This window comes from Protopterus annectens, chromosome 2.part0, assembly GCF_019279795.1.
Source record: "Protopterus annectens isolate FY-2018-M chromosome 2.part0, PAN1.0, whole genome shotgun sequence".
In the NCBI taxonomy this organism is placed as follows: domain Eukaryota; kingdom Metazoa; phylum Chordata; order Ceratodontiformes; family Protopteridae; genus Protopterus; species Protopterus annectens.
Window position 1 is genome coordinate 311422074 of NC_056728.1, and position 19124 is coordinate 311441197.

At 39.3% G+C, this 19124-nt stretch overlaps 1 protein-coding gene across 5 annotated transcripts in view; it reads right to left on the minus strand.

Moving 5' to 3' along the window:
• Nucleotides 1-19124, minus strand: part of MARCHF3 (membrane associated ring-CH-type finger 3) — a 1103404-nt gene that overhangs the window by 614917 nt on the left and 469363 nt on the right. For 3 of the 5 annotated variants that reach the window (XM_044060791.1, XM_044060787.1, XM_044060788.1), the window contains exon 2: nucleotides 8576-8647. The exons of the other annotated variants lie outside the window; for them this stretch is intronic. The gene's annotated coding sequence lies outside the window, so the exon portion shown is untranslated. The remainder of the gene's footprint in view (nucleotides 1-8575; nucleotides 8648-19124) is intronic. 5 annotated transcript variants of the gene reach the window in all.

Below are 19124 nucleotides of genomic sequence, written 5' to 3' on the forward strand. Positions count from 1 at the left end.
GCATTTAGTTTTAAGCCATGGCTCTGGCACCAGTTGTTTGTCTGTGTAAGCACTTTCTGGAGAATGTTTACATTGGTAGGTGAACCAATGACAGCTCCTAGTTTGTAATCATCTACAGATTTATTCAGCCAGAGGCCATTGACATTGGCCTTGACTTCAGAGAAGTAAATGCTGAAAAGTAGCAGTCCCAGGACAGATACCTGAGGGACTCTGCTTGTGACGGACCTCTTTATAGAGTTGGATTTCCCCTATTCTAACTTCCAGGATCCTGTCTGTGAGACAGCTGGCTGTCCCCTGGGTGACTTAAGGGTTTGTACCTAATCTCTTAGGTTTGTCAACAACACTCAAGTGGGGGATTGTGTCAAATGCCTTGGCCAGGTCAAGGTAGGCAGTGTGAATTATTTTACCATCAGCCATTACTTTGGTGATCTTCAAAGAAGTCCACCAGGTTGAGGAGGCAAGACCTGCCCTTGATGAAACCAAACTGGGTTGCATCTGGTGAAAGGAGGCTTCCTGTGTCATTACTGATCTTTTCCATGACATTTCTTTCCATGGCTTTGCATATGAGATTGGAGAGACTTATGGATCTGTAGTTTCTAAGACCTGTAGACTGCCCACCTTTGTGCAGTGGGATGACTGTTGCTGTTCTCTATTCATGAGGCACAAAGCCTGTTTGGAGGCTACAGTTAAAGAGCAATTTCAGACTGCCGGATAGGTCATGCTTTATGCTATTTAGAAGGCATCCTGGGATATTGTCTGGGCCCACTGATGTAGTGTTCTTGGCCTTAGACAGAGCATTAAGGACCTGTTCCCTAGTCACAGTGGGGGAGTTATGTTTGATGGTATTGCCTGGGGGAAGGTTGAGGGGGAGAGAGGGATAAAGCTGAAAATGAATTTGTTGGCCAGGAGGTTTGCTATATCTTCTGGTTCAGTATAGGTGGCTCCATTTACAATGAGCTCTGCATACAATTGTGCTTTGTCTTTGAGGTTGCAGGCATAGCTAAAGAATGCCTTGTGGTTGTCCTTGGCCTGGGAGGCCAAATTTACCTCAAATTTGGATCTGGTAGACATTATTTGTCCTCTGAGCTGTTTGTTTAGTGTGCGAGTGCATTTATCCTGCTGGGCGCTGCACCTCCTAATTTCTGTCCATGATTTTATCCCTTCTGTTATACATCCTATTGATGTTGTGATTCCACTATGGTGGGTTGTTTTTTGAGTTAGTTCTGCACTTCATCCTGGTGGGTACAGCTGGCACTATGCAACTATTAACATGCTTGTATAGGGTTTCTGTGAACAGTTCTGTGTAGGCAGCAGTGTCCTCAGGGTTTATGACATCTTGAAAATTTTCCAGGTTATCACTTAATAGCAGGAAGTTAGCCTTAGAGTAGTTCCTGAATATTCCAGGGTAAGCTGGGGTTCCAGCTTTTATTTTTACTTCAAAGGAGGCCATTCTCTGGTCTGACCTTACCAGAGAATCATTACACTAGGGGATGTGTAGCACTCTCCCATATTAATAAGGACCAGATCTAGTATGATTGCATCCCTTGTTGGTGTACTGACAGTCTGGTCCAGGACGAATCTCTGTGCCTGTACGTTTGGTGCCGTATAAGATTCCCAGTTAATAGTGGGGTAATTAAAGTCGCCCATGAATATGGTATTGGGTTGGATGGTGAGCATTTCCAATAAGTGTGAATACATGGTAGGGGTTTCCTGGGTCATTGAAGGGGACCTATAGCTTGTAAGGAAGTGGTATTGGATTTTGTTTATGGTGAGTTGAATGTGGAGAAGCACAAGTGCATTGTCCTGCTTGACCAGCCTTGAGGTATATTTCATTTTGATGTAAATCGAAGCACCTCCACCTTTAGTCCTTGTCTGTGTAGTAGTTGGATTAAGTGTGTGGAAGGCATTATAACCTTGCAGTTTCAGTGTGGTCTCCGCGCCTTTAAACAATATCTCAGTGACTACACAGACATCACCATTCTCTATCATGAAGAAAGCTTCCAGAGAGTGGAGTTTGTTGTTTAGATTCCTAGCACCGAACAGGATCACCTTTAGATTTTCTTGGTTTTGATTTGCTATATCAGAAATACTTTCAGTTTGGCATTGCCTAAAAAAGGCACTATGTTGGAGGACAATGTTTTAGCTAATATTCGAAAGCCTAGAGGGGAGAGGTGCAGACATCCCTGGCACAGCAGAGTATGCTAACAAATACTGCACCCCCTTAGAAAAACACCAGTAATTAAGCCAGTTACTAAAGTCAGTCATATTTTGTTCATACTGTGGCATCATCCTTGGAGAAGATAAAATGCTGTTCAATGCTAAGCTCATGCCAGCCTGAGACACACATTCCAAGAGCTTGATGATGTCTCTCTTCATATAGTCTAGGGAGGTACATCTCAGGTCATTTACACCCGCATGGACTATGACTGAGTCATATTGGTACTTGTGGTACAATGATCTGAGTGTGTGAATAATGTGGCAGATTCTGGCCCCCGATAAGCAACTGACAGTGACTTTCTCCTTATTCAGTCTGGTGAGAGGGACATCAGTGTGTCTCACAACAGAGTCTCCAATTACTAAATGTTGGATTCTGTGGTGGCTTGCCTTATGGGCTTAGAAGTAGAGATTCCATGAGATATGGCTGCATACGTTGATGTGGGTGTTGTTTTGAAACAATGCATTTTGGGGTTGCTGAGGGTGTTTGTTATGTGTATTTCATCTGGGAGGTCTTTGGAGGTTTATGAAGCTTACATTTAAATGCCTTAGTGTATATGGATCTATGTGTCTGCTTTGAATTATAGGTTCATAGGTTCATAGGTTGGTACTAAGCTAGGGCCTATACAAGCCTAGCCATAACAATTCCCTGAATATTTCTTCCCACAATATTTACTTCCCTGGACCCCTGTCTAGCAGGGCGACTGACGTGATCCCCGGGGTGAATTTCCTATCTCTCATCTAATCGTCAAGGTTCCTTTTGAAGAGGGCCAAGGAGACGCTCTGCTTGACATGTATGGGCAGTCTATTTCAGAGTATGGGAAGTCTCTGGGTCAGGAACCTATCCCTCCAGCATGTTTTGTTCATTGTAATGACAAGGTTTAGATCCCTGGAGCATGTGGCTCTGAGGGATTGGTATTTCTTTAAGTAGAGCATGTCTAACAACTCAGGGTTTGACATGGCCTTGTATGTTAAGCAGAGATCGCCTCTGAGTAGACGATATGCCATAGAGTATAGCTGGAGTTTTTTTAGATGGTCAGCATAGGGCATCTGCTTTAGGCCTGTGACTCTTTTAGTGAGGTATTTCTGCAGCCTTTACAGCTGTTGTAGATGCTTTGTAAGGTACACATCAAACAGGGTGTTGTACTCTATAATGGGTCTAATGATGGATGAGTACAGTGAGACGATGACCTCCTTTTTTCTGGAGGAAAAGCCCTTAGTGATGAGGTGTGCCACATAGTAGGATTTCCTGACTGTTGTGGCGATGTGGTTATTGAAGATGAGACCACTGTCCACCTGTGTCCCTAAGTCTCTCATCACACTTTCGATGTTTAGTGTACTGCCACATATGTGGTAATTCATGGGTACATGGTTTTTCCCAAAGGGGATAACTATACATTTCTTGGCATTAAGCTTGAACCCATGGCTCTGGCACCAAGCAGCTGTTTCTGTAAGGCCCTTTTGTAGAATATCCACATAGGTTCATAGGTTCATAGATTAGTACTAAGCTAACTGCCCTTGCGAGCCATTTTAAGCCTAGCCAATTATCCCTTATAAGACTCAAACCCTGCACCTTGTGTTTGTAAGGCAAACACCTTAACCATTAGGCCACACTCCCAACATCATTTGGAGATTCAATAATGGCTCCCAGTTTGCAGTCATCTGCGAACTTTGTGAGCCAGAGTCCCTTAGTGTTGGCCTGTACTTCAGAGAAGTAGATGCCAAACAGGAGAGATCCCATGACTGAACCCTGAGGTACTCCACTTGTCACTTGTCACTTGTCTGGAGCTGGAATTGGAATCGGCTACTTTTACAGTCTGGGTTCTGTCAGTAAGCCAGTTGGCAACCCATTGAGTGACATATGGATTTATACCCAGCTTAGTAAGTTTATCTATGATTCCAGAGTAGGGGATGGTGTCGAAGGCCTTGGCGAGGTCCAGATAGGCTGTGTGGACTGCGTTACCCTCGTCCACAGCTTGGAGACTGATTCGAAGAAGTCAGTCAGGTTCAGGAGACAAGATCGGCTCTTCATGAACCCAAACTGGGTGGGGTGCAGTGTTTGAAGGTTGCCAATGTCTTTGTTTATAAGTTCCATGATAATGCGTTCCATGCCCTTGCAGATCAGGCTCATCAGACTGATGGGATGGTAGTTCTCAGGATCCAAGATGGATCCCCCCTTGTGGAGTGGGATAACTGTAGCTGTGCGCCACTCAGTGGGCAAGAAGCCTCAGATGAGGCTATGATTAAACATGACACTTAGGTAAGGTGCCAGTTCATTTTGTAGTTCATGTAGTACATAGCCCAGGATGTCATCTGGTCCCATGGATGCTGTATTCTTATCTTTGGAGAGTACGGTTTCTACCTGTGTGGCTGTGATTACTGGAATTTGGCAATCTTTTGGTATTGAGATGAGCCCTTTAGGGGGTGAGAGGGGGTGAAGTTGGCACTAAATCGATCTGTCGATTGTTGTTGTAGCTCAGAGCAGATCTGAGCATTGCCATTTAGATTCTTGACATAACTATAGAATGCCTTGTTGTTGTCTTTAGAATCTTTGGCAATTTTATTTTTGTAACTAGCTTTGGAGGATTTTATGAGGGATCTCAGCTACTTACTGAAGCTGGTGAGGGAGTTTTTTGCATCCTGGGATTTTCCTCTTTTCTACAGTTTCTTCCTTCTTTTGTACAGTTTGTTTATGGCAGGGGACCACCAGATTGGCTTCCTTTTTTTGGTGGAGAGCGTTTTGGTTCTATTTGGGGTGGTACGATTCATGCATGAGTGGATGTGCTCGTAAAGTGCCTTAGTGTAGGATTCAGCAGTCGAACGTTCAGATCCCATCTGCATGGGCGTCATGAAGTTTGTTACTTCTGACTTGAGTTGCATGAAGCTGGCTTTGGAGAAGTTTTTTACAGAGGTGTGATAGGTACAGCGTGTGTACTACTAACAACCTTATTGACATTAGGAGTGCTTTAATGTGAGAGCTTTGCCTCCAGTGACATTGTGTAAATACATCTCTCACATACCATCTCAGTTGCTTGAGAATTAACTGGTTGTCAGCAAACATGAGGCAATTTCTACATTGCATCAGGATACCCATATCCACCAAGGCGGGAACAGAGATAGTGGGAAATTTCATATCCATGGCAACAGACCTTTTTTTTAATTGATTAGACAGCTGGAATGAGAATAAAATGTAATGTCAGGATTATCCTGTTTGCAAGTCTGGGGGCGGTGCTTGCTTGTGTAAACTAATTCTCCTGTGTGCAACTAGGTGTCGGTAAAATTTCAGTGCTTTTACATGGGAAATGTCGTCTCAAGGTGTCTGTGGCTATACAGGGCATTGCCAAACACTTCAGGGGAAAGTAGTAAGCAGAGTCCGATGATTTATGAATAAAGTATTTAGACAGACATTTTGAAATTAGAAGTAAATCAAGCAGTACTTACTGAAAAGAAAAAAATTAGCTTGTCAAGAATGATAAAAAGAGGGGAGTCACCTGAAGGGTTTCTGCCTACTACTTGTGCTGGTCTCAGCACAGCTTCTCTCTGCTGGGATACAATGCTCCTTTGCTTCTTCTCTTACCAGAAACAAAACAGTAGCACTAATCCCAAGATCAGAAGCAGGCACAGCATGTTTGGTGATCTACAGTCTTGTCCCAGATGTACATTGTATGCCTATAGCAACTTTGTTGATCTGTCTCCTTCAACCTGTTTGCTAATGTAGTTCATCACCAGTATGAACAGCAGTGGGCACATAGCTGACCCTGATGCACACCTACTCCAACTGAGAACCCCACTGTGAGACCGAACATTATCCATACTTGACTCAGTGGATCTTTGTACATTACTTGCACCAATTCTACCAATGTTTCTGTAACTTCAAACCACCACAGGACTGCCCAAATCAATTTTCTTGGGACCTTGTCATATGCTTTCTCTAAGTCAAGGAATGGGCAGTTGGATTCTTTCCTCATTTATAGCTTCTTCTCTACTATCTGTCTCACTGCAAACATTGGGTCAGTTGTGATGCATCCTGATCTGAATCCAAACTGCTCATCTCCTATCTTACTTTTTACTGCTCTGTGTATTCATTTATCAATCACCGTCTCCAGAACTTTCATACAGTATGACAGGAGTTTGATACCTCTGTATTGCCCACAGTTGTGGATGTCCCCTTTCTTCTTGTACACTGGCATTTTTATTCTTATTCTCCAGTCATCTGGGATACACCTTCCCCTCCACTCTGCTATGAGTAGCCTCAGGAGCCATTTCTCCCCTATCTCACCCAACAGCTTGATCATATCTGCTGTGACCTTATCTGAGCTTGCTGTTTTCTCTGACTTAATTTTCTTTAGTGCTTCTATGGTGGGGTCCTCTTTTTATTTCATTGTAGGCTGTTTCTGGGGCAGTACAGCTGCTGTGGGTTTGTTTTTTCATTCAGTAGCTACTGGAAGTACTCCTTCCATCTGCCTTTGATGTCCTGTGGACTGGTGAGCAGGCTGTTGCTGGCATCCATTATGAAGGGTGTCTGAGCTATCTTCTTTTATCTTTCTGTCTTTGCCTTGCAACCTGACATAGTTTCTACCAAGTCACTTTCCAGAAGCTGATAGAGTGCCTCTGATGCCTTGTTCATTGCTATTGCAACTCCTTTCTTAGCCTCTCTGTTACCCAACTGGTATTCCTTCCTAGCCTGGTCCATCTTTTCTATCTCTGATTTTTTCCTGTACTCTTTCTTTGTTTTAATTACTTCTTAGACTTCTGTGTTCCACTACCAATTTTTATGGACTTTTTTCCAGACCTGGCTCACCCACGTATCTATTCTGTAGTCCTCACACATGCTGTTTTGAGGCGCTGCCATTGTTCTTCAACTCCACCTACTTCCTCTTCTTCTTGAGATGCTAGAGCCCTTATTAATTCCTTGAACTGTTGTGCTTTCTCTCCAGTCAACTTCCAAGTCTTTAGCCTTGTCTCTATTGACCTAAGAGCCTTCCCTGACCACTGCCTGCAGCTGATCATGGCAACCAGTGGTTTATGCTATGGGCTGAATGTTTCACTGGAGATGACTTTGCAATTGAGGAGTCTACGCCACTTGCCCTTTCATTACTAGGAGGAAGTCTACCTGAGTTGCATGTTGGCCACTCTTGAATGTGATCTTGTAACTGTCTCTCTTTCTGAACCACTTCTTGGCTACTATCAAGCCATTTGCCAGAGTAAAGTCTAGAATGACCTCTCCTTCTTTATTCCTGTTGCCCCACCCATGTGGACCCAGGCAGTCCTTATATCCTGTTCTGTCTGTCCTGATATGTGCAGTCATTTAGAAATGTAACCGATGATCATGGATAGACATAAATGTTCAGTCCTTAAAAAAAGGATAAAAGACTGCATAAAGTCAGACCAACTGGTGCCTTTTTTATCCCAATTAAAAAAAAAAACTTGGTTAATAGTAGATATACAGCTTGTTCAATTAAGAGCTGTACTGACATAAAACACCAAGATCACTGTCACCAAAGATTACATAACACACATAAAGAAAATATGCAAACTTAAATAGTGGCACTGGTAATAATATTGGACTGTGAATGTTTGCTTGAAGTTATATACGTTTATACTTAAACTGATTATAAGCCATGAAAATAATTTATAATACATCAACATCAAAACAATCTCTAAGGATATGGAGATGGAGCTGAACACTATATCCTTAGTAATTCATTTTTCCTTATAAAAAAGGGAAGGAAAACCCCAGTGACATTATATTCAGACACCTCATCAACACTGAATATTAAAATGACAAAGAGAATCATAGGAGGCAGAAGAATATTTTAACTTTATAGCACAGCATGCAGTTTCAAAATCATTAAAAGTATAACAAACTTCAAACAGAAAATAGTAAAGATCTAGTGTTACAAAAATTAAAAGAGATATATCTGATCAATATTTGGTACAGATATCACTAAAATATATCATAATTCATCTCAAAGACATTTTTCTAACTGCTAACATGAAATACATCATAATACAATGTAAACCAATTTTACTAGATACAGACATGACTTCCCAATCTTAGCCAATGGCAAATTCCTTTCAGGGACAAGACATGTAAGGCCTACTTATCTGCACAGCGGATTCCCACAAGAGGGATATGAAACGCACTGAGGAACAGTAAGGACAAAAGCATCCCTAGGACACAAAACACAGTTTCCAGATATTTACGTTCAAGCTATGTTTGACAGTTGCCTCACTTGCCAAGCAAATGTGGAAAGCAGACATTCAGCTCCTGTAAGGGTGTTTCAAATGCTAACCCACTTTAGAAAGAACTGACTTCATATTTTAAATGGTGAAATGGTCATAGAAGAACATCACTTACTATTCGATGATGACAGTAACAGGTATCCAGAAGCTGACCCAACTGCATTCACATCTGTCACAGCAGTCACTCCTGTAAATGACAGCATAGAGGTTTCATATAGAAGGGATCCACCATATGTATGACAAACAAGGCTAATACTGTCTGGAATGTAATACTGACACAGGTGAAAATCATGAAGAAAAACAACAAGCACGTAACAATGCACTACTTTTGCACAGCTTGGGGAAACGTACAGTATAATTAGCACGCTCAGTATACCATACATTTCTACAACATTCACAGAGCAATTTCATATGTGATCCACCTAGCCTCAAAGAAAGCACTGCATACAGCCTGGATTTCCACCACAGAACATAGAGCGGTAACATGTGCTGTTGGAAGGGAGCTGAGAAAGTAGCTTTGTAGGCCAAAACACACAAGCACACAAAACCTTACAAATACTGTTAACCACATATGTACGTGCATGGGTGGGAGTGTGTGTGTATGTATATACATATTTGCTTCTGTTGGGAGATTGTGCTACAAAGATGGCCCATTTATGTTGTCAATGTATTAGTATGTCAAAACGTATTCTGTTGTACATGTCCTATGTTTTTAGTCATGGAAGTCATATAAATGGGAAAAAAGTGAATGTTATATCTGTTATACATATTTTCTCTTGTATAAGAGTGTGTGCTTCATGTCCGCAGCTAGTTTGGCTAACTAGTAAATTCTGTGTGTACCAATGTGTGTTTGTGAATGTGTGCATTTGTGTTCTGCAGTGTGTTATATTAATGTATGAAAAAAGTGCTGCTGCACTGGGGACTCCCACTTGCACAAAAATGTGCAAAATATGCCTTATATTTCACAAAATTTATACCCTCTTTTCAGCTACACATTCATGCATACTTTGCACGATTTACATATCATTATGGAGTGAAACTCTACAATTACATTTCAAGATCCTGTAAACACCCCTTATAAGAAGAACTGCTCGTATATTGTCATCAGAGCAACTGCAGAGCTGAAGTGTGAGGATCCAGGATGAATCTTACTAGTGATGTGTTTTACAACAGTCTGTGGTAAAGTACACACACACACACACACACACACACACACACACACACACACACACACACACACACACACACACACACACACACACACGAGTTTACTAGCAATCACTGAATGGAGTTAGTCAAACAGCATTTCATCAGACTTAATACACTGCTACCACTATACACAAAAGCACTCTAAAATATGCACACGGTATGGGGGGGGGGCAAAGTTCCCTACTCATCTCCTCACACACACACACACACACACACACACACACACACACACACACACACACACACACACACACACACACACACACACACAAGTTTCTTTCTGTTGACCACCTGCTAGCAAGCCTTAACAGTTCTTACAGTTTCTGTCTTTTGGTTATATAACCGACAGTCGGGGCACACAGTTGGAAACTTTCCAGTGAACCACATGCTGCTATTTTTGTGAGAGGCAGTATTACTGCTCTGTTCTTGAAAAAGTCTGACAGTCCATCTCAGCTTTGGGTACTTAATGCCCTGAAATTCTGAAACAGTCCTTTGAAAGGTTTGTCACATATCAAGAAGGGTAGTATCAAGGGCCAAATGTTTTTGGCTAGTTTTCAGGAGTGTTATCATAGGTATGTAGGTTCTTTTCTTACTATGCAAGCAGGCAGGTAGTTTGGGTGACCGTACAGAGCCTAATCATGCAACCAAGAGAGTCTGATGGGTAGACTTGCCATTGCCAGCCTGCTCAATGAGGATCACACTGCTTACCCTAACAGTAAATGTGTGGGTAGACATCCAATCCTCAAGGTCATATCTGAAGACGGACAATATTGTACACTGTTGGATCCTATGGGTGAGGAACCGATCTCTCCAAAATGTCTTGTATATATTGCAATGAAGGTTGGGACCTTTGCAGTGAACATCTGTAGTATTAACAAACATCTGAGGTATATGAGGTCCAGTAGGACAAGATCTTTTATAGCCTGGAGGGCAGGGGAGACATCATCACACAGGAGCTGGTACAAAACACAGAAAAGTGAGAAGATTTTTAGTCTGCCCAGGAAGCTAAAAGAACTTAGCTCTTTGACTTTTATAATTAGAAAATGCTAAAGTCTTACCAGTTGGACAAGGTGTCTGTACAGGTACTTTCCACATGTTGCATTGAGTTCTATGACTAGCCTGGTGATAGCTGAATACAGGTGGGGTTGTACTCAGAAATTAAAGTGCTGTCCCACAGCACCCCACCTCATATTAGAAAAACAATGTTCTTGCACATTTAAGAAACACATATTTTTAGCTGCTACCTACTATAGCCACAAATGTTGCTGCAGATGAATACATACATTTGTAATCAAGCTGAATACTGCTCTAGTTTCTATATATTCTAAGGACACCTTCTGACTATGATAAGCCATAATGCTTCTGACAGGAGCTTAGAAAAAAACATGTTCTCGGCTGAATACGGTATATCCGTGACTACACAGTTGTTATTGCATTCTGAATGATCAGTCTTCCCATATCTAGTCCCTGTTAGCATTGCCCAGTGCTGGCCAAAGGTCTCAAATGTCATGGATTTTCTGAGATATACTGATCTGGAAATGCACAATGTATACATCTCTGCATACATGAAAAATGCATTAAAAGGCATGTGCACCATATTTACAGCAAGGCGAATTTTAACAATAAAAAAACTTAATAGTTAGCCCATCTCAGTGGAAACAAGGCAATAATACCATGAAACCATTCATTCTTTCATTTATAAAATACATTTAATGCAGCTTTTTTGGCATTTAATATCTGTTTTTGAATCGCTGAATTGAGCTCATGCTGCATGCAGTAATTAGCAGATGAGTTAAAAGGCTGTGTGTGTGTGTGTGTGTGTGTGTGTGTGTGTGTGTGTGTGTGTGTGTGTGTGTGTGTAGATACAAGTCCTATTCTACCACTAGAGAAATATATTATTTTGAAAGAGAATCACTCATATGTTTATTCATTCATAAACAATCTGCATTACTTATCAGATTCTCATCCTTGTCATTTTTATGAATAGAGTGCAATTAACAGATTGTCATTTATAACAAAACCAGCAGTGTTAAAAAGATGGTAAATAATGTAGCTCAATCATTCATTATCCACGACAGAAATACTAGAAATACAACTATCAGTTCTAATACTTTTTACAAAGCAGTTGCATGGTTCCGTGGTTGTAGCCAGGATGAGATGAAGGGTTATACAACACTTTTGCATTAATTTGGTGGGAATTCCTGAGCAGATACTTACGGAATAAACAGTCATTCATTAATTCATTCAAAAAACTATGAATGAAAGAATAACCTAAACTTTAAACTTTACTGGCATGTGATTTTCTTGCAAGATATCAGCTGTAAATTAGGAGAGGGGAAGAAAGTAAATGTTCATATTGTGTGCAATAAAAATTAAAAAAAAAAACTGTATTTCTTTTATTCTGCATGCATATATATATATATATATATATATATATATATATATATATATGTGTGTGTGTGTGTGTGTGTGTGTTTATGCATACCGCAAAATGTTTATCAAGTCCTGATTCAGCTATCCCAGTTTACTGAGAACCAAACAAGGGGTAAAAAGGACACCGACAAACCATTCAGTAAAAACTGGAAGAAAAACCCAGCCAATCTAGAGTTTTCACTGTGTGATGCCTTAAACCTCTTGTTCTGGAGGCCCATGGAATATAAGCAAATAATCTTTTAAGGACATCAAGTGTTTCCACTACATGGTTTTTGAATGAACATGATTTTTTTTTTTACATTTTAAGTCTTTATGGTTAAATTCAGGCCTATAAGCCAAACCCCAGTAGCTATGGACATGCAAGTTTTGACCTTTTTATTGACCTCATCAGCACAGCATACGTGGATAGCTTGGCTATACTTCATGTTTTTAAGAGGTCATCTGCATACAACCCATGGGCCTCCACTACAGGAGGTTTAAGGTATCACACAGTGAAAACTCTAGCTTGGCTTTGATTTTCTTGTGGTTTACTGAGAAATAGCAAGAAGATAGCACTTGCCCCTTGAAGGGCTCATGATGGTGTTGGGAAAGCAGTCTTACTGGATCGGGTTTTATAAATATAGGTTGCCACCTTACGTTGGGGCAGAAATTGGACCAAAGCCACACCCCATCACACCTCCCATAACCCCAACCATCTCCTTACCCCTCCCCACCCACTTTCTGCTCATTTCAAGACACCACAGGCACGTCACAGGAAGAGGAACATCCTCTTTTCCTTGATTGCTTGCAATCGCAATGTTTTTTTTTTTTTTAAATAAAATTATTGCAAATCTGAAGATGTAACAAACTCTGATTGTCTGTTTTTCTAAACAAAATACATAAGTTTGTACAGTGTTTTCCAGACTAAAAGACAATCAGTTTGATTTCTGGGTGGTCTGGAAAAAAAAGGGATAGCTGACAACCCTAAATATATAGGTTGCTATGATTTGCAGGAAACTACTTTTGGTCCGATAACACATGATACACACACACACACACATAGTGATAACTGTAAAAAAAGACCAATTAATCTAGTCTTCACTGTGTAATACCTTATACCTCCTGTAGTGGAGACCCATGGAATACAAGCAAATGAGCCCTTAAGGACATACCAGTGTTTGAGCTACATGACTTCTGAATGCTCATGACTTTTAACTTTTTAAGTCTTTAAGGATATATGCAAGCCAATAAAGCCAAACCCATGACATGTTTCACCCATTTACTGACCACGTCAGAACAGCATAAGTGGATTGTTTGACTATACTTTAGAAACACAAACCTTAAAACAAAGCCTGATGCCCATAAACATTAGGTTGCCTGCAAAATATTTCAAAATAACATCCAAACCAAACTATTTAGCAAAAAAGCTAAACTCTTCAGAATCTTCTACTTTTAGAAACAAGGATATTCTAAGAACAGAAGGAAGTTAAAGTCTACGAAAATATACTGATGGAGAAACATGGTAACAAACTGTGCAGGATTGTATACAATAAATTATCAGACCATAGCACTATGCACAAAGTGCTGAGTATATTTAATGTGTGTGTGTGTGTGTATGTGTGTGTGTGTGTGTGTGTGTGTGTGTGTGTGTGTGTGTGTGTGTGTGTGTGTGTGTGTGTGTGTGTGTGTAGATACAAGTCCTATTCTACCACTAGAGAAATATATTATTTTGAAAGAGAATCACTCATATGTTTATTCATTCATAAACAATCTGCATTACTTATCAGATTCTCATCCTTGTCATTTTTATGAATAGAGTGCAATTAACAGATTGTCATTTATAACAAAACCAGCAGTGTTAAAAAGATGGTAAATAATGTAGCTCAATCATTCATTATCCACGACAGAAATACTAGAAATACAACTATCAGTTCTAATACTTTTTACAAAGCAGTTGCATGGTTCCGTGGTTGTAGCCAGGATGAGATGAAGGGTTATACAACACTTTTGCATTAATTTGGTGGGAATTCCTGAGCAGATACTTACGGAATAAACAGTCATTCATTAATTCATTCAAAAAACTATGAATGAAAGAATAACCTAAACTTTACTGGCATGTGATTTTCTTGCAAGATATCAGCTGTAAATTAGGAGAGGGGAAGAAAGTAAATGCTCATATTGTGTGCAATAAAAATTAAAAAAAAATGTATTTCTTTTATTCTGCATTAATATATATCTATATATATATATATATATATATATATATATATATATATGTGTGTGTGTGTGTGTGTGTGTGTTTATGTATACCGCAAAATGTTTATCAAGTCCTGATTCAGCTATCCCAGTTTACTGAGAACCAAACAAGGGGTAAAAAGGACACCGACAAACCATTCAGTAAAAACTGGAAGAAAAACCCAGCCAATCTAGAGTTTTCACTGTGTGATGCCTTAAACCTCCTGTTCTGGAGGCCCATGGAATATAAGCAAATAATCTTTTAAGGACATCAAGTGTTTCCACTACATGGTTTTTGAATGAACATGATTTTTTTTTTACATTTTAAGTCTTTATGGTTAAATTCAGGCCTATAAGCCAAACCCCAGTAGCTATGGACATGCAAGTTTTGACCTTTTTATTGACCTCATCAGCACAGCATACGTGGCTAGCTTGGCTATACTTCATGTTTTTAACAGGTCATCTGCATACAACCCATGGGCCTCCACTACAGGAGGTTTAAGGTATCACACAGTGAAAACTCTAGCTTGGCTTTGATTTTCTTGTGGTTTACTGAGAAATAGCAAGAAGATAGCACTTGCCCCTTGAAGGGCTCATGATGGTGTTGGGAAAGCAGTCTTACTGGATCGGGTTTTATAAATATAGGTTGCCACCTTACGTTGGGGCAGAAATTGGACCAAAGCCACACCCCATCACACCTCCCATAACCCCAACCATCTCCTTCCCTCTCCCCACCCACTTTCTGCTCATTTCAAGACACCACAGGCACGTCACAGGAAGAGGAACATCCTCTTTTCCTTGATTGCTTGCAATCGCAATGTTTTTTTTTTTTTTTAAATAAAATTATTGCAAATCTGAAGATGTAACAAACTCTGATTGTCTGTTTTTCTAAACAAAATACATAAGTTTGTACAGTGTTTTCCAGACTAAAAGACAATCAGTTTGATTTCTGGGTGGTCTGGAAAAAAAAGGGATAGCTGACAACCCTAAATATATAGGTTGCTATGATTTGCAGGGAACTACTTTTGGTCCGATAACACATGATACACACACACACACACACACACACACACACACACACACACACACACACACACATAGTAATAACTGTAAAAAAAGACCAATTAATCTAGTCTTCACTGTGTAATACCTTACACCTCCTGTAGTGGAGACCCATGGAATACAAGCAAATGAGCCCTTAAGGACATACCAGTGTTTGAGCTACATGACTTCTGAATGCTCATGACTTTTAACTTTTTAAGTCTTTAAGGATATATGCAAGCCAATAAAGCCAAACCCATGACATGTTTCACCCATTTACTGACCACGTCAGAACAGCATAAGTGGATTGTTTGACTATACTTTAGAAACACAGACCTTAAAACAAAGCCTGATGCCCATAAACATTAGGTTGCCTGCAAAATATTCCAAAATAACATCCAAACCAAACTATTTAGCAAAAAAGCTAAAATCTTCAGAATCTTCTACTCTTAGAAACAAGGATATTCTAAGAATAGAAGGAAGTTAAAGTCTACGAAAATATACTGATGGAGAAACATGGTAACAAACTGTGCAGGATTGTATACAATAAATTATCAGACCATAGCACTATACACAAAGTGCTGAGTACATTTAATGTGTGTGTGTGTGTGTGTATGTGTGTGTGTGTGTGTGTGTGTGTGTGTGTGTGTGTGTGTGTGTGTGTGTGTGTGTGTGTGTGTGGATACAAGTCCTATTCTACCACTAGAGAAATATATTATTTTGAAAGAGAATCACTCATATGTTTATTCATTCATAAACAATCTGCATTACTTATCAGATTCTCATCCTTGTAATTTTTTTGAATAGAGTGCAATTAACAGATTGTCATTTATAACAAAACCAGCAGTGTTAAAAAGATGGTAAATAATGTAGCTCAATCATTCATTATCCACGACAGAAATACTAGAAATACAACTATCAGTTCTAATACTTTTTACAAAGCAGTTGCATGGTTCCGTGGTTGTAGCCAGGATGAGATGAAGGGTTATACAACACTTTTGCATTAATTTGGTGGGAATTCCTGAGCAGATACTTACGGAATAAACAGTCATTCATTAATTCATTCAAAAAACTATGAATGAAAGAATAACCTAAACTTTACTGGCATGTGATTTTCTTGCAAGATATCAGCTGTAAATTAGGAGAGGGGAAGAAAGTAAATGTTCATATTGTGTGCAATAAAAATGAAAAAAAAAACATGTATTCCTTTTATTCTGCATTAATATATATATATATATATATATATATATATATATATATGTGTGTGTGTGTGTGTGTGTGTTTATGTATACCGCAAAATGTTTATCAAGTCCTGATTCAGCTATCCCAGTTTACTGAGAACCAAACAAGGGGTAAAAAGGACACCGACAAACCATTCAGTAAAAACTGGAAGAAAAACCCAGCCAATCTAGAGTTTTCACTGTGTGATGCCTTAAACCTCCTTTTCTGGAGGCCCATGGAATATAAGCAAATAATCTTTTAAGGACATCAAGTGTTTCCACTACATGGTTTTTGAATGAACATGATTTTTTTTTTTACATTTTAAGTCTTTATGGTTAAATTCAGGCCTATAAGCCAAACCCCAGTAGCTATGGACATGAAAGTTTTGACCTTTTTATTGACCTCATCAGCACAGCATACGTGGATAGCTTGGCTATACTTCATGTTTTTAAGAGGTCATCTGCGTACAACCCATGGGCCTCCACTACAGGAGGTTTAAGGTATCACACAGTGAAAACTCTAACTTAGCTTTGATTTTCTTGTGGTTTACTGAGAAATAGCAAGAAGATAGCACTTGCCCCTTGAAGGGCTCATGATGGTGTTGGGAAAGCAGTCTTACTGGATCGGGTTTTATAAATATAGGTTGCCACCTTACGTTGGGGCAGAAATTGGACCAAAGCCACACCCCATCACACCTCCCATAACCCCAACCATCTTCTTCCCTCTCCCCACCCACTTTCTGCTCATTTCAAGACACCACAGGCACGTCACAGGAAGAGGAACATCCTCTTTTCCTTGATTGCTTGCAATCGCAATGTTTTTTTTTTTTTTTAAATAAAATTATTGCAAATCTGACGATGTAACAAACTCTGATTGTCTGTTTTTCTAAACAAAATACATAAGTTTGTACAGTGTTTTCCAGACTAAAAGACAATCAGTTTGATTTCTGGGTGGTCTGGAAAAAAAAGGGATAGCTGACAACCCTAAATATATAGGTTGCTATGATTTGCAGGAAACTACTTTTGGTCCGATAACACATGATACACACACACACACACACACACACACACACACACACACATAGTAATAACTGTAAAAAAAGACCAATTAATCTAGTCTTCACTGTGTAATACCTTATACCTCCTGTAGTGGAGACCCATGGAATACAAGCAAATGAGCCCTTAAGGACATACCAGTGTTTGAGCTACATGACTTCTGAATGCTCATGACTTTTAACTTTTTAAGTCTTTAAGGATATATGCAAGCCAATAAAGCCAAACCCATGACATGTTTCACCCATTTACTGACCACGTCAGAACAGCATAAGTGGATTGTTTGACTATACTTTAGAAACACAGACCTTAAAACAAAGCCTGATGCCCATAAACATTAGGTTGCCTGCAAAATATTCCAAAATAACATCCAAACCAAACTATTTAGCAAAAAAGCTAAAATCTTCAGAATCTTCTACTCTTAGAAACAAGGATATTCTAAGAATAGAAGGAAGTTAAAGTCTACGAAAATATACTGATGGAGAAACATGGTAACAAACTGTGCAGGATTGTATACAATAAATTATCAGACCATAGCACTATACACAAAGTGCTGAGTACATTTAATGTGTGTGTGTGTGTGTGTGTGTGTGTGTGTGTGTGTGTGTGTGTGTGTGTGTGTGTGTGTGTGTGTGTGTGTGTGTGTGTGTGTAGATACAAGTCCTATTCTACCACTAGAGAAATATATTATTTTGAAAGAGAATCACTCATATGTTTATTCATTCATAAACAATCTGCATTACTTATCAGATTCTCATCCTTGTAATTTTTTTGAATAAAGTGCAATTAACAGATTGTCATTTATAACAAAACCAGCAGTGTTAAAAAGATGGTAAATAATGTAGCTCAATCATTCATTATCCACGACAGAAATACTAGAAATACAACTATCAGTTCTAATACTTTTTACAAAGCAGTTGCATGGTTCCGTGGTTGTAGCCAGGATGAGATGAAGGGTTATACAACACTTTTGCATTAATTTGGTGGGAATTCCTGAGCAGATACTTACGGAATAAACAGTCACTCATTAATTCATTCAAAAAACTATGAATGAAAGAATAACCTAAACTTTACTGGCATGTGATTTTCTTGCAAGATATCAGCTGTAAATTAGGAGAGGGTAAGAAAGTAAATGTTCATATTGTGTGCAATAAAAATTAAAAAACCTGTATTCCTTTTATTCTGCATTAATATATATATATATATATATATATATATATATATATATATATATATATGTGTGTGTGTGTGTGTGTGTTTATGTATACCGCAAAATGTTTATCAAGTCCTGATTCAGCTATCCCAGTTTACTGAGAACCAAACAAGGGGTAAAAAGGACACCGACAAACCATTCAGTAAAAACTGGAAGAAAAACCCAGCCAATCTAGAGTTTTCACTGTGTGATGCCTTAAACCTCCTGTTCTGGAGGCCCATGGAATATAAGCAAATAATCTTTTAAGGACATCAAGTGTTTCCACTACATGGTTTTTGAAT